Source organism: Zalophus californianus, chromosome 3 (assembly GCF_009762305.2).
Source record: "Zalophus californianus isolate mZalCal1 chromosome 3, mZalCal1.pri.v2, whole genome shotgun sequence".
NCBI lineage: Eukaryota > Metazoa > Chordata > Mammalia > Carnivora > Otariidae > Zalophus > Zalophus californianus.
The window spans coordinates 160180175-160193565 of NC_045597.1; the positions used below are offsets into that span (position 1 = coordinate 160180175).

The window sequence follows — 13391 nt, forward strand, 5'->3', positions numbered from 1 at the left end:
TTGCTCATTGTTGTTGCACACTCCAATCCAATGGAGAAGCCACCACCAGGCACTTAGCTGGTTATAGTACCGTTGGGGAAAGAGAGTGTGGTAATGCATGAAGCTCTTAACTTCTGATACTGATACTCATCATTTCTGAGCAAGTTGCAAGGCTACACTGTACTTCAGCAGGGTAGAGAAGTGCAACCCTACCATGTCCTTCAAAAGAAGCAGGGCTAGAATATTTGTGGACAGTCCTAACACATGCCACACTCACACACAAAGAACACATTCATCTCCTCCCTGAGGGAAAATCACCCAGATTCTACCCAGTCACTCCCCTAGTCAAAGTCAAGGATCTCTAAATGATGACTCTCCGGCAGGTCTGAATACTAGTTTGGAGCCTAGTAGTCTAGTGGTCTTATATTAAAGCCTAGCAACTAAAATCATTCTCTGTCCCCACTACTTATTTGGATGCCAAAATTGTAATAGAGACAACAACTAATCATGGCTTCTAACAGCCTTCTGGGATCTGAGCCGCTTGCACGAGTGTGAACCCTGCTCTGAATGCCCAGAGAATCAGGAGCTCAGCACAATCTAGGGGGTAGAATATGGCATTTTGCTGAAATCAATACTGTAGGGAAAGAGTCAGCCTCATTGAAGAATAGGCAGTGTTGCCCCACACTTATAATTAAGTACATTGGATGAAGGGTTTGGGTGACAATATGGAGGAAAGCGTATTAAAAATACCTTTGTAGAAATATTAGAATATATAAACTAACATACTTTGTTCATTCCTCAAAGAACATTTATTCTTATGGTTCTTGGCTTGTTTTCTTAAGAAAAGACCTTCACTGTTCTAGAATCATTTTGAACCATAGCTTCATACCAGTATTAGAGAGATAACCTCCAGATCAAAATTTCAAATAATATAATTTTTCAAATAAAGTTTCAATATCTGGCGCAAACACTGATACGTATTTTTTCCATATTCTATTTCTTTCAACTTTTATATCTCCATGCAGTTATAGAAATGTAATTCAAGTGTTTTTAAAATCATTTATGCTTAACTCATCAAAATGAGTTATTTGATGCGCAAAAAGTTTTTACATACTTTTCAATAAGCATTTAAAACCTTCTCTCCCAGAAACAGAAGTTTTCATTTTTTCCAAAGTAAATAATTATTTTCTTTAGTGTCTTTATAATTGTCTTTCCATGGGCTAGGCCATTCCCAGGAGAAGATTAATTTTAGTCTAGTTTGTGGTACAGTGGCCACAACCTCACTCCTATTCTCCATTTGTTTTTTTCATCAATTCAATGCTTTAACAGTTTGCTCTCAATACACATGCCAGTTATTCTTATAGCTATTACCTACTTGCTGGGAAATCGCCCTAAAACGCAAAAGGCCATACATGGGCTTCTGAAAACTCTTCCCGCTGGTCATATTCAGTTCTTGAGAGCATTTTTCTTTCCAATGTTACTAAGCAAGTTAGATTTGGGAAAAGTATGAAGTGGTAGAGGAAAGGAATGAAGACTGAGTTCAATGTTATTTCCAAAGCCTTCCCAGGAAAACAGTAATTTATTATTCATTTTGGAATTGTAATTATGGAGATAACCCCCCAATTAAATGATTTATTTTGCCACAGAACCTAAAATGTACATCCATTTAAGCCTAATTGCTACAAGTTATCTTTTACAGCTAAATTTAGTAAGCAATGGGATGTTTATTCTTCATATTTCTATGTAATATGGCTTCTAGAAGCAAGTTCTCCTATCTGCAGCATTGGTGGGGCCAGACTGTACAAGTCCAAATCCTCACTCTACCATTTGCCAGCTAAATAACTAAGGCAAGTTATTTAACTTCTCCGTGCCTCAGTTTCTTTATCTGCAAAAAAAAAGGAGAAAAGTAGTACCTACCTGATAGGATTGTTTGAAAAATGAGTTAACACTTATAAAGCACTTACAAATGTTTAAATTATGTGATCAATACATAAATCCAGTGTAACAAGAACGGCCACCACAAGTCACATGAGAAAATGAGTTCCTTTACTTTTAGCTCCTCTATTTATTATGGCTGTGCTTTGTCAACAGAGGCACGTAATGTTAGCAGATTTGAGATTTACCAGAAAGGTGTCGGATTTTATTTCGAAATTATGAATTCCTAAACATGGAATGATACACCATCCTGCTGTACACTCAGAGACCCCTTAGAGTTTGGAGCGTGAGAGACCCAACTAACCCTGGTCCTCTATTTGTAAGGGGCTTTGACATCCAAGGAGCCGCTGAGAAACAGTGACTAGTATTCAGAAAAAGGGAGGCTAAGAAGTCACCCTTTTCAAAAACTAAACTGAACTGGAGTGCTGCCTGCGTTTCGTTCTACTGCCTCTGGAAGAGGTGTGTTATCTAAAGTGCTTCCATCGTGAATAATGATTGAGAAACTGCCTTTACTCGCCGGACTACTGTACTCCCAGGTAGAAAGCCATGGGCTGATGCCCAGGTGTCTATGGAACTTGGTTCTTATACACGTTAGAGGAACCCATCCTCCAGGAGCCCATTGTGAACAGGCAGCGAAGGGAGGGGCGGGAACGCTCCGGGTGAGCCAGGTTTCTAAGCACAGATCAGAGCCCCAGTACTTTTCAAGCGCCTAGTTCTTCATGTCATTTCGAAATCGGCTATCTTTGTTTACATTTTCGAACCTGGCTCGGCACCAGAAAGCATTACTACCTTCTAAAAGGAGAAGTATCCTGCATTCGTAGACAGTGCTGGGGTGGGGGATGGGGGGAGGAGGGGCAAAGTTCATCCTCCCCCGTGTGGGAGGACGACTCTCCTGCCACACGTGCGGGTTGTGACAAAATCTTTGAATAGCAGGGGCAGTTTAAGTGAGGTGGTGGTTTGGGGAAAGGCGAGGAGGTAGGTGTGGGGCAACAAGCAAAGTGCGGAAGCCGTACGGGGATTCTTCTAGAAAGTGGGGTGGGAAAAGGAGCTAGGGAGGGCGTGTGGAGGGAAGGCATCCGTGTCAGAACGTGCGTGTGAGCGGATACAAAACCCGAGAGAGGCGTGAGCAGCTCTGTGTGTGCGAGCGGGAGCGACGGGCGCCGGCTCGGGGTGTGTGCGCCTGGGTGAGTGACACTGAGGGGCGGGCTGGCCGGCCGGCCGGCGGGCGGGGGCAGCTGCGAGGGGCGGGAGTGTCCCTGCGTGGAGCGGGCCGATCCGGAGTTGTGTCAGTGAAGGAATCCAGTCCGGGGGCCGAGGTGGCTGCGCCCTCCGCCGCGAGCGCCGGCAGCACGGGGCGAGCTCCGGACCGCGCGCGGCCCAGGCAGCGGCTCCCGCTCCGCCCGCCCTCCGCGCCGCAGGGGCCGCCACCGCCGCCGCGCCTCCCCCTGCGACCGCGCCCCCGGTCGCCGTACCCTGGCCCGGGACAGAGTGGCCGGCGCTCCGCACAGAGGTAAGCCCGGGACTCCCGGCCGCCGCCGTCCGGGACCCCCCGTCCTCCCTCCCTGCACGGCGGGCCGGGGCCGAGATGCGGGGCTCAGACGGACGCGGCGGGGCCTGGGCGGCCGGGACGGAGGCTCGGCCCGGGCCGCGCGTTCCGCAGCCTGGGCCGCCCAGCCCCCGCCGCCTCCCCGGGGCGCTGGGTGTGGCCCCCGCTCGGCGCCGACGCGGGCTGGCGGCGCGGACCGGACGCGGAGGTCACCGTCCTTCCTTTCTCAGGCCGGCGCGAGCGAAAGAGCGGGCGGGTGGGAGGAGGCGCCGAGTCGGGCGCACATTTGCGCGCCTGGGGCGAGCGTGTGGCCGCCGCGCTCAGACGTGGACCCGCCCGCCCCGGATCTGAATCGGCCGCGGTCCCTCGCGTGCCCTCCCCGGTGCGAGCGCCCCCTTCCACTCGCGGAACGGAGTGAGACCCACTGCCGCCCGCCTCCCTCGCTGGGAGCCGCGGAGCTGCCCGCCTCAGCCGGGACCAGCCCGCCCTCAACCGCGTCCCGGCGCCCGGCGGGAGCGGGATGCGGTGGCCCCCAGTAGCCGCGAAGTCGCCGCGATGGCAGGAGGGGTGATGCGGCTGGACGCCGGGCGACCGGACCGCGGGACGAAGCGGTCGCGCCGCCGCGTCTGGGCGGGTGGACCCGGAGTCCGCGGGAGGCGGCGGGGGCTCGAGACCAGGCGGCGGACTGCAGCCCAAGGCGGCGGTTGTTTCGGAGACGCGGAGAGCGTTCGCGCCCTCAGCACGCTCGACTTTGCGTATCTCGGAAGATCGGCCCTGCTCGCTCGCACTCTGTTCGGTTGTACTTACTGCAGACGTGGGAGGTGAAGGGCTGAGACTTCACCTGGACGGAGATGCGACCGAGGCTTCCCATCTTGGGGGGCTTGGGGGGGGTGTGTTGGTGAACTTCGTGAGCTTTCAGTTCCCAGCAGTCCTGGTTTTAGCGGATGTCAAGGTTTTGGAGACCTGATACTGTAAAGATTCTTTCTGTACAGCGTTTTCCTTTGAGTGTATTACAGAATCTGTAGCTCGAGAACTAGTGAAAAACCTTGAACTTCAAACACAGCCTCTCTCTTTACATAAAATGTTATGTGTAATATTTTTCACTTGCTTTTTAAACAAAATTTAAATGTTATGTTAAAAACTTTCGCCATTCCTGTCAAAAGTGAGAAAAAAAGGTCTCTGAAATTTTAGAAACTGCAGAGGAAGAGGCTTATTCCAGTATTTGAAAGAGTATTGTCGTGTGACCTTTATGATACCGTTTTAGTTTAGAGGAACAATTCATTGCCATTCTGATTGATTTTTGTTTTCTAGAGGTTAGGCAGATGGGCAAGATGGCAGGGAAAAGAAGGGACAGGAAGTCAGAAATTGCTTCATTCTGAAAAAAACGAACAATATTCAAGTAACAAATCCAATTATTGTGAAAGATACTCTGAAAATAAAGACTAAGATGGCCTTCTGGATAAGTATTTCATTGCCTTTATAAAACTATCACTTAACTAGAGAGCAGTGTGCTGTGTGCATGGCGGCAGTTTTATCAAGTAACTGTACTGCTTAAAAATATCTGTATGATAATATTTATTGGCTCTTTGGGGAAAATCAACTTTAGGAATGAATTTCTATTTGAACAAGGCAAATATTGCTGCAGTCTCTAATTAGTGTTGTGGATTAAACTCAAGCTTTGTTAGAACCTATTTTATGGAGGAAGAGAAGGTAAAATATGTCAAATTCTGTATCTGTGAGGCTTTATTTTTTAAAAAGATTTTATTTGAGAGAGAGAGAGAGCATGAGCAGGGGGGATGGGCAGAGGGAGAGGCAGAAGCAGACTCCCCTCTGAGCAGGGAGGCCCTAAAGGCTGGATCTTAGGATCCTGGGATCATGACCTGAGCCTAAGGTAGATGCTTAACCTACTGAGCCACCCAGGCGCCCCTCTGTGTGGCTTTAAACACACACACACACTAGACTAGCCCCAAAGATAATTTGCATAAAATATAAATCACTTGAATGCAGGGACTATTTAAGAGGATGGTAAAAACTCAACATCTGGGAGAGGAGTATATTGCCAATTTTCTTTCTCTCTTTAATCCCTGCCTCTGAAAATATTAAATTATTTCCTAGGAATCAACTTAGTTTAACATACTAATTTAGGCAAGATGATAACCTTCTTTTGTATTCATGTTGTTTTAGGGAGCTCCCTAATGAAAGTCTTAAATTGATTGTTTCTGTGCTCCCACTGATTTTCAAGTGGCCATTGTGGGGATGGCTATCTATGGGCTCATGAAGCTGTTCTACCACTTCATAGTGATCAGGGAAAGAAAATGCTTAGACCACACCATTGCAGTCTTTGAAGTGCTGCCAGTCGGAAGCATCTCATAGATCAATTTTGCCGTGCAGATGGAAATACTTGCCATAAGAAGTTAAGCTTTAGAGATGTCTCATTTTTGGTTCTAACTTCTATCAGTTTCTCAGTCTGTGACCGTAGAATTGTACTGCCATTAGCAATGACTATTCATTTATGGCTTATGTGTGAAAGGCATGTTGGTGGTCTTTCTTCTGTTATCTTTACACGGTTTTAATCAGCATCTCATGGTGTGAGCCAGGACAAGAACTTTTGGTTACAGTTTTGATGAAATGGAAGAAGTTGTTTGCTTATAGTAAGATCCAAGCTACTGCCACCTGTCTTGGCCATATGATGAAAGTGGAGTGGGTTTTGTATGCAATAGATAGATACTGCCTAGTCACTGCCCTATCATCTTCTGTAGACCCTTTCCTGACTCTGATAATGGAATCATATGGCTGTTACAATTTTTGTACACAGAATAGTTGCTTTTATCAGCATGGCACAGAACATGAGGGCAGATTTATAATATGGAAAGATTTAAACGATGGGGTCAGTTTATTGATTTCTGAATGATTGTGCATAATTCAACTAATCAATTCATTCCATCACTGTTCTGCCTTCGAGTGTAATCACACAATTAAAATGTGATTTTCATGATACAAACAGTTAAAAACCCAATACACATAATTATAGAAGAAAAACAAACCTTTCTTTTTTCTTTCCTTTTTTGAAGTAGTCTGTTATGAAGGTGTTATTTCCTTGACACATCAAAATGGCTAATTTGGAGTTGTGATGCTTTTTATGTAAATAGGCCATATGTTGAATTTCTACAGAAGTTTATTCGTTCAGTGTTGTGGTAATGGATAGGATCCCCTAAGTACTATAACTAAGAAACATAGTCTATGAAGATGTATTTCTCTCTACTATTTATATCATACTCATTATTTTTGTTTAATAGCTAGTATTTTTGTTTTCTAATAAAATGGTTATCTATTCTTACAGCATAGACATTTTTATCTCTAGTACTAACACAAACTGTTCGCATTTATGCATCCGTTTAATAGACTTTTCATGGTGGATGTCCTGCTGTCAGACTAAACCCTGCATGCCTGATAACAAACTTCATATTCTCTGCTAATCCTGTTCCTTTCACAATGAAAAGACTTTCCCTTTTCTTGATATTCAGCATTCTCTTCATCACTCAGACTTGAGACCCAGGGACCATCCCTGACTCCTCTCTTTCATTCCTTCAGTAAAACTGTGCATCAAGGCCTGTTAACTTTTCGTTTGTAATAGTTTCTCTGAGCCTGTCCCCACATCTCTACATTCCTCATTCTGCCTGATAGCTCAGGTCCTTGGCCATCACTGTTCTAGTATGACTAGAGCCGGCTACATCTTGGTCTCTTGGTTAATGAGTTCTCCCCACTCTGCATGCTTCCAGCACATCAGCCTTCCTAAACTGTTCTCCTTAGAACTCCTGTCCAAGGACTATCTTGCAGGAAGGCTGTGTTGACCTCAGGTTTCTCTCATTCTAAAGCCAGCCCTCTTTCTACTAGTTCAGATTCTTTCCATGCCCCGCCCCACTTCAGTCCCACCTCTCAACCAGGTTGTAATATACTTCACAGTCTTGCCCAAATTTGACTTACTGACTTTATTTTCTACTTCTTTCCAACATGAACCTTCTCTTCCTGGTAATTGGATCTCACTGCCCTTCTAAGATGACTTTGTGCCCTTTTTTTCATGCTCTGCTTTTTAGAACGCCTTTTCCTTTTTCCTCTAACCATCTCCAAGTTAAAGTCAGCTTGATCACGTTACTCATTGGTTTCTTCTTCTGCCCTTATGTCCGCACCATCCCTTGAGACCATCAGATACTCTCCCATTCTATTGCGCGCTTCATTCTTGCTTTTCCAACTAGACTGCCAGTTCCTTGAGGGCACTAATGGAACTTGCATGCTGTCCTTGAACCATCTACAGGGCTTTGGCATAGCAAACTCTTGATAAGTATACAAGTAGAATCAATAAACTGTAAGGGTGAGTTTTTTTCTATATGACGGGCTTTGATATTGCCTGTGTCCTGCTCACCATTATGTCTCTAGAGCCTCGCTTGCAGCTTGACACCTCGTCATGACCTCAATAAATATTTGTTAACATAGAAATTAATGTTGACATTGGCTAAAAGGGACAGGCATTTGAAGGAGACATCTGTCAAGGAGTTTTTTCCCATTTTTCTTCCGTGGTTCTAATCAGCCTCTCCATTCATCAGCTGTGAGATTCTGAGGCCTCGGCATTTTCCAGAGTCGAGATAATGATGGAGGCTGGCAGTTGTGAGTTGGAATTAAGGAGGCTGTCGTTATTTTAAGGTGGAGTGATGGGTCCCAGGAGTGAGTAAAAATAAAAGCATTCAGGCTTTATGCCAGCATTTTATACCTAAAACAATTAGACTGGAGTCCTCAGTTAAATACAAGTTTAGCTAATCGGCCATAAAATCCCAGACTGTATTGCAGGGGCTGCCCAGCCTTTTCATTTTAAAACTTACTGGTAAATTAAAAAAAAAAATCATCTGGGGATCCCTCCAGGGATGAAAGGTGAGACAGGGGAGAGTTGCCACGCCCATCATATTGTATTCAGGACAAAATTCAGTTCTTTAAACTTTCAATTAGACTCACTTTATCCAAGACACTGTTTTTGCCAGGAGGGAGTTTATAGTCTTAACAGGAGAAATGACACGTGTATCCTGGAAATGAAGATCTAAAAGAGCTCAGAAGGGAAGATTTCCTTTTGCTGGGAGGTGGTGGGGAATCTTTCTAAAGTGGCGGTTGTCTGAGCTGTTTATCAAAAGATGTCAGCAGCTGTCATTGGGAATACAGGGCTGAGGGGATGGTGGCGAGGTGAGGGGTTAGTGCGGGGCAGGCATTCTTGAGTTGCGACTGAAACATCAGCACTCTGTGATGCTGCCCCTGCTGCTAAGCTGAAACCCCGCCAGAGCTCTCCTGGGCCTTGGTGGGCTACGGTGTTCAGTAATGAAACATAAAGGATATACAGATCCCTGCAATAATTACTTTTGGTGCCAAGTGCTGAACTGACCATGACAGAAAGCACAAAATAAATCTTGTAAGCAATATAACCAGTGCCTTCCTGGGTAGTATCCAACTTGCTCAGAATGCTCAAAAAGGTCTCCTGCATTATGGAAACATGGCTGAAGGTTGAAACTTTAATAGAAGTATACATAGGGAGAGGTCTGGCCCCAAGGACCCAGCCATCTGTGAGACACTGCCCAGTGCACCTAGGAGAGCTCAAATGAGCAAACATACTGTTCTCTAGAACCCTGGTTCTGATTCTGTAGAACTACCCCCATGAACTATAAAACAAGGTCAGATGGGTACAACTTTCAGGGAGACAGATTTGGGGTCAGTGTTAAGAAAGGTGGTCCTATTATGGATTGTGCTATTTCATGAGGTGACTAGGCCCCCCCATGACAAAATGTATTCAAGCACAGGCTGTACCAGGCAGTGTCTCATTTAAATACATGCCTTATCTCCTTTTTTCCCCAAAACAGTGCTCTGAAGTACATACTCTTATTACCCCCATTTTACGAAGAGCAATACCAATGCCTAGAAAGGTTGAGCAGCAGATTAGGCGTAGAGCAGATGTCAGGCATTTGAGGGCCGAGACTGAATATGTACTGTGATGAAGAAAGGACACACACATTGGATGGCCATTAGGATTTTTAATATATTTTTTAAAGATTTATTTATTTGAGAGAAAGAGTGAGCAAGTGAGAGTGAGTGGGGGGAAAGGTAGAGGAGGAGGAAGAGATTCCTCAAGCAGACTCTGAGTGTGGAGCCCAGTGGGGGGCTCGAGGAGGTGCTCGATCTCAGGACCCATGCGAACACGACCTCAGCTGAAATCAAGAGTCCGCCGCTTAACCAGCTGAGCCACCCAGGCACCCCTGGCCGTTAGGATATTTAGGGCCCTTCCCATCACTAGGTTTGGTGGTTTAATTCTCCTTAGGGATCAAGATGCTGATTGTTGCAAAGCACAAATTCATCAGCAGGGGCACCCAATTCTAAAAATTCAGAACAAAGTGAATACAATTATCACCATCGTAATAAGTATCACTTATTGATCATCTCATTTAAACCTCACAGTGATCTTGCAAGGTCAGGATTATGTATCCTTTTAAGAGAGCGACACGGAAGTCAGGGAAGTTACATAACTTGACTGAATCTGCAGAGCTGATAAGTGGCAGAGGAGTCTGTTTGGTGTCTGGTCCCCCCAAGCCCGGGCTTTTTTCTTACACCACTCTGCCAGATAATTCGTGGTGATACCGAAATATTTACCTATCAGTTCAGCACAGACACTGACCAACCAGAGAGGCCACAAGCTACAAAGACCCGCTGTGGCTCTCCCGAGTCACCAAGGCGATTTAGGTAAAGCCCAAAGGTAGGGGAAAGGCTTGGTAATATACCAAGACCACAGATCTGGGGCTCCAGGAAACGAGTGACTTCTGTGTTCGGCATTTATCTGATTTTATACATGATATGTAGTACTAGTTTAAAAAAACCTTCCTATATAATTATATTTCATTTCTATTTCTAAGTAAGGAGAAACGGTTTTGCAACGGTAATGTTATATCTCCCTTATAAATGGTAGGTTCTTCCTCCTCACGCCTTTTCTTCACTGTCTTTAGTCTGAGGCTAATCTTTCTAGACAGCATCCCCTCTTGCTTCCTCAGGGACCTTGCTCTATTATCTCTCTTTTCTTTAGGGTCTCAACCAACCTTTTCCTTTCACTGCATTAACGTGCGTAAGTCTCCTGGTGTTTTATAAAAAACCAAAATCTCCCTGGCCCCTTCCCTCTTGGTCCATCCCATTCCTGGCATTAGAAGGATAGGTTCTTACTCAGCACCTGAACCTCCCCTTCTCCCCTTTCTCTGCAGCCCCCCACAGCCCCGTCCTTTCATGATGGCCTCCTCTGATCTTAAAAACCGGCAGGTCCATTGTCCAGGATTCTCTTCTAATTTTTGGCCTCTGTGCCTTAAGTGATCCCTCTCTGCTCCTTGAAACTTGGCCCACCTATTTTCTGAGTTATTCCTCTCTCCTGATTTCCCCTTATGGCATATTCCTAATGTATATTCTCTCTCAATCAATGAAACCCACTTCACCAATTTTTAAATCTGGGAGTTGTTCTAGATTCCTCCCTCTTCCTCAACCCCTACATTTCATTGATCACCAAGCCCTGTAGAAACCATCTTTCTCAGACTCTTTGGAATCTGCTCTCACCTGTCTAGAACACTTACCACCATTATTGCTTTGGTTCAGGCCCTCATAACTTCTCTTGAGGATTACTTCAGTGGCCTCATAACTGGTCTCTCTCTGCCTTCAGCCTGGCCTGCCTCCAACCCATTCCCCACACTGCTGCCTTTTAAAAGGCAAATTTGATCACGACTCTCTGTGGCTTAAAATCCTTCAGCAGAATCACTGCTTCTCCAGGATAAAATCTAAGCTCCCTAGCATGGCACAAAAGCTCCTTTGTGATCTTGGCTCTCCCTTCGTGTGTGTATCAAAGTCTTCTCTAATGATCTTAGTCCCTGCCCCTGCCCCTAGCATCCCTACTAGAGGAAATGAGTTGTTATCAGGAAAGAAATGAGAAGAAGGATGGGAACAGAGAAGAGATTCTAGAACTGTCCTATCTAGTACGGCAGCCACGAGCCGCACGTGGCTATCGAGCCCTTGAAATGCAGCTGGTCCAAATTGAGATGTGATGTGAGAGTAAAATACATCACAGTTCAGAGACTCTACAGGATGAAAAGAATGTAGAATATTTCATTTAACAAATTAAAATATTGACTACATATTAAAACAATAATCTGGACATAGCAGTTTAAATAAAACATTCTTAAAATTAATTTCACATATTTATTTTTACCTGTTTTTTTACCATGGCTACTAGAAAAATTTAAATTGCCTTGTGACTTGCATTATAGTTCTGTTGGACAGTATTGTTATAGGGTATCTCTTCGTTCCCAGGAGATGCATCCTGTATGAGCCAAGCCCATGAGCTTGTTGAATGATTAAGTCAGCCATACAGGTATAAAGAAGCAGCAGTTGCTCCATTCTTAAATCTAGAGATACAAAGTGCTTTAGATAAGATTCAGAATCAAAGAGACAGATTGTGAAAGCTACAGCCAGGAGTCATACATACAATGTGCATGATGCTGAAATCATGATTAAAACACCTCTGTCTCCCTTGGCTGCCCAGTCCCGGTCCGGAGTGGGAAGCGGGGATACTTGTGTGCTAGAGGGAAGATTTGAGATAGACAGTAGGAGCAAGGGAACGACAAGTGGAGTCACATTCCTGAGAAGCCACCAACATGTGTGGCACCTAGAGCCTTGCCTAGGTCTCTGAGATGCCCCATCCTGCCATTGATCCTGCCTGTGGTCTAAGGCCCAGCTCCCCCACTGTCTAGCTCTAGGATTCTGAACAAGCTAATGAACCAGTGGGTCTTGAGCCTTAACAATATGTATGGCACAGAGTCATTGTGCATCAAACAATTGCTAGTAGAGCACTTGAGATACCGAGGGCAGCAATCTGTGGATCAGTTGGCCCCAAAGGCTTGGAGGAAGGGCATATGGGCTGCCAGAAAGACCCAGAAGATATTATGTTTTGTCCTAGGAGATCTGCAGAGCTTTATGTTTTCACAGTGGAAAAGCCGACCAGTGGTAGGAAACCAGAGCTTATCGGGCTGGAGCAGGAGGGAGGAACCTGGAGATGCTGGCAAGAAATCATGACTATCGTGAGAAAAATTTAGCAGGATCAGATTCCAGCGAAGTCTGATATGATAGGCAGAGTGACTCAGCACCTTCTCTCCTGGTCATTTGCAGATTTTGTTCTGTCGAGCCCCCTTCGGTTCAGGGAAGAATCCCCCTGAGCAGTTGTTTTTACTTGTGTCTATATATTAGGCATGTATCTAAGATTCTCATAAGGAGAGAGTTTCATGTGCTAAAAATAAAAGTTTGAAAGTCATATATCTACAGAAAATGGCCTGAGAAAATGGCGACCAAGTCGGTGTGGTTATTGTCCTCCCATCTGTAGCGTCTGGGACCAGTTTAGGCCCTTTGCAGGGTTCCAGCTCCCTTGCGTACGTTGCTTAGGGACTCTCCGTGGGATTGGGCCTGCAGTTTGCCTTGCCCAGGCAATTTACCTAGGAAGCCATAACTCTCTTCATTCTTGGGTAACCACATTTTTCACTTTGTGCCCTAGGTTTCACTTTGTCTCCCTCATTCCCAAGCCCCTGCTTTGTGTTTTTGTGTAGGAAAGCTAGATTGCCTTAGGTTAAGGGACCCATCATATATCTCCATGCCTTCTTAGGACAGTAGTCTTACTGCTGAGCTACAAGCCCTAGGGTAAGTCCCTGCTACTCCCTTCCAGGCTTCTTCAATACTGACACCTGCTAGGAGTGGGCAGGAAACTCAGTGAGTTTGACAGCTTGCCTGGATACTGGCTGTTACCTGGTTTTAGACCCCTGACACCAAACACTGCTTACTAATGAGCTTCCCCAGTGGTCTCTGGGTCCCATTTGTACCCTATGTG

The 13391-nt window shown here is 45.5% G+C and overlaps 1 protein-coding gene across 4 annotated transcripts in view; it reads left to right on the forward strand.

Moving 5' to 3' along the window:
* Positions 1-2816: 2816 nt before the first annotated feature.
* Positions 2817-13391, forward strand: part of SPATS2L (spermatogenesis associated serine rich 2 like) — a 160018-nt gene continuing 149443 nt past the window's right edge. The window contains exon 1 of one of the 4 annotated variants that reach the window (XM_027589995.1): positions 2817-2889. The gene's annotated coding sequence lies outside the window, so the exon portion shown is untranslated. Of the gene's footprint in view, positions 2890-2973; positions 3099-3186; positions 3425-13391 lie in introns of those variants that run through there. The other 3 variants (XM_027590001.1, XM_027590000.2, XM_027589999.1) reach the window with 3 other exon arrangements.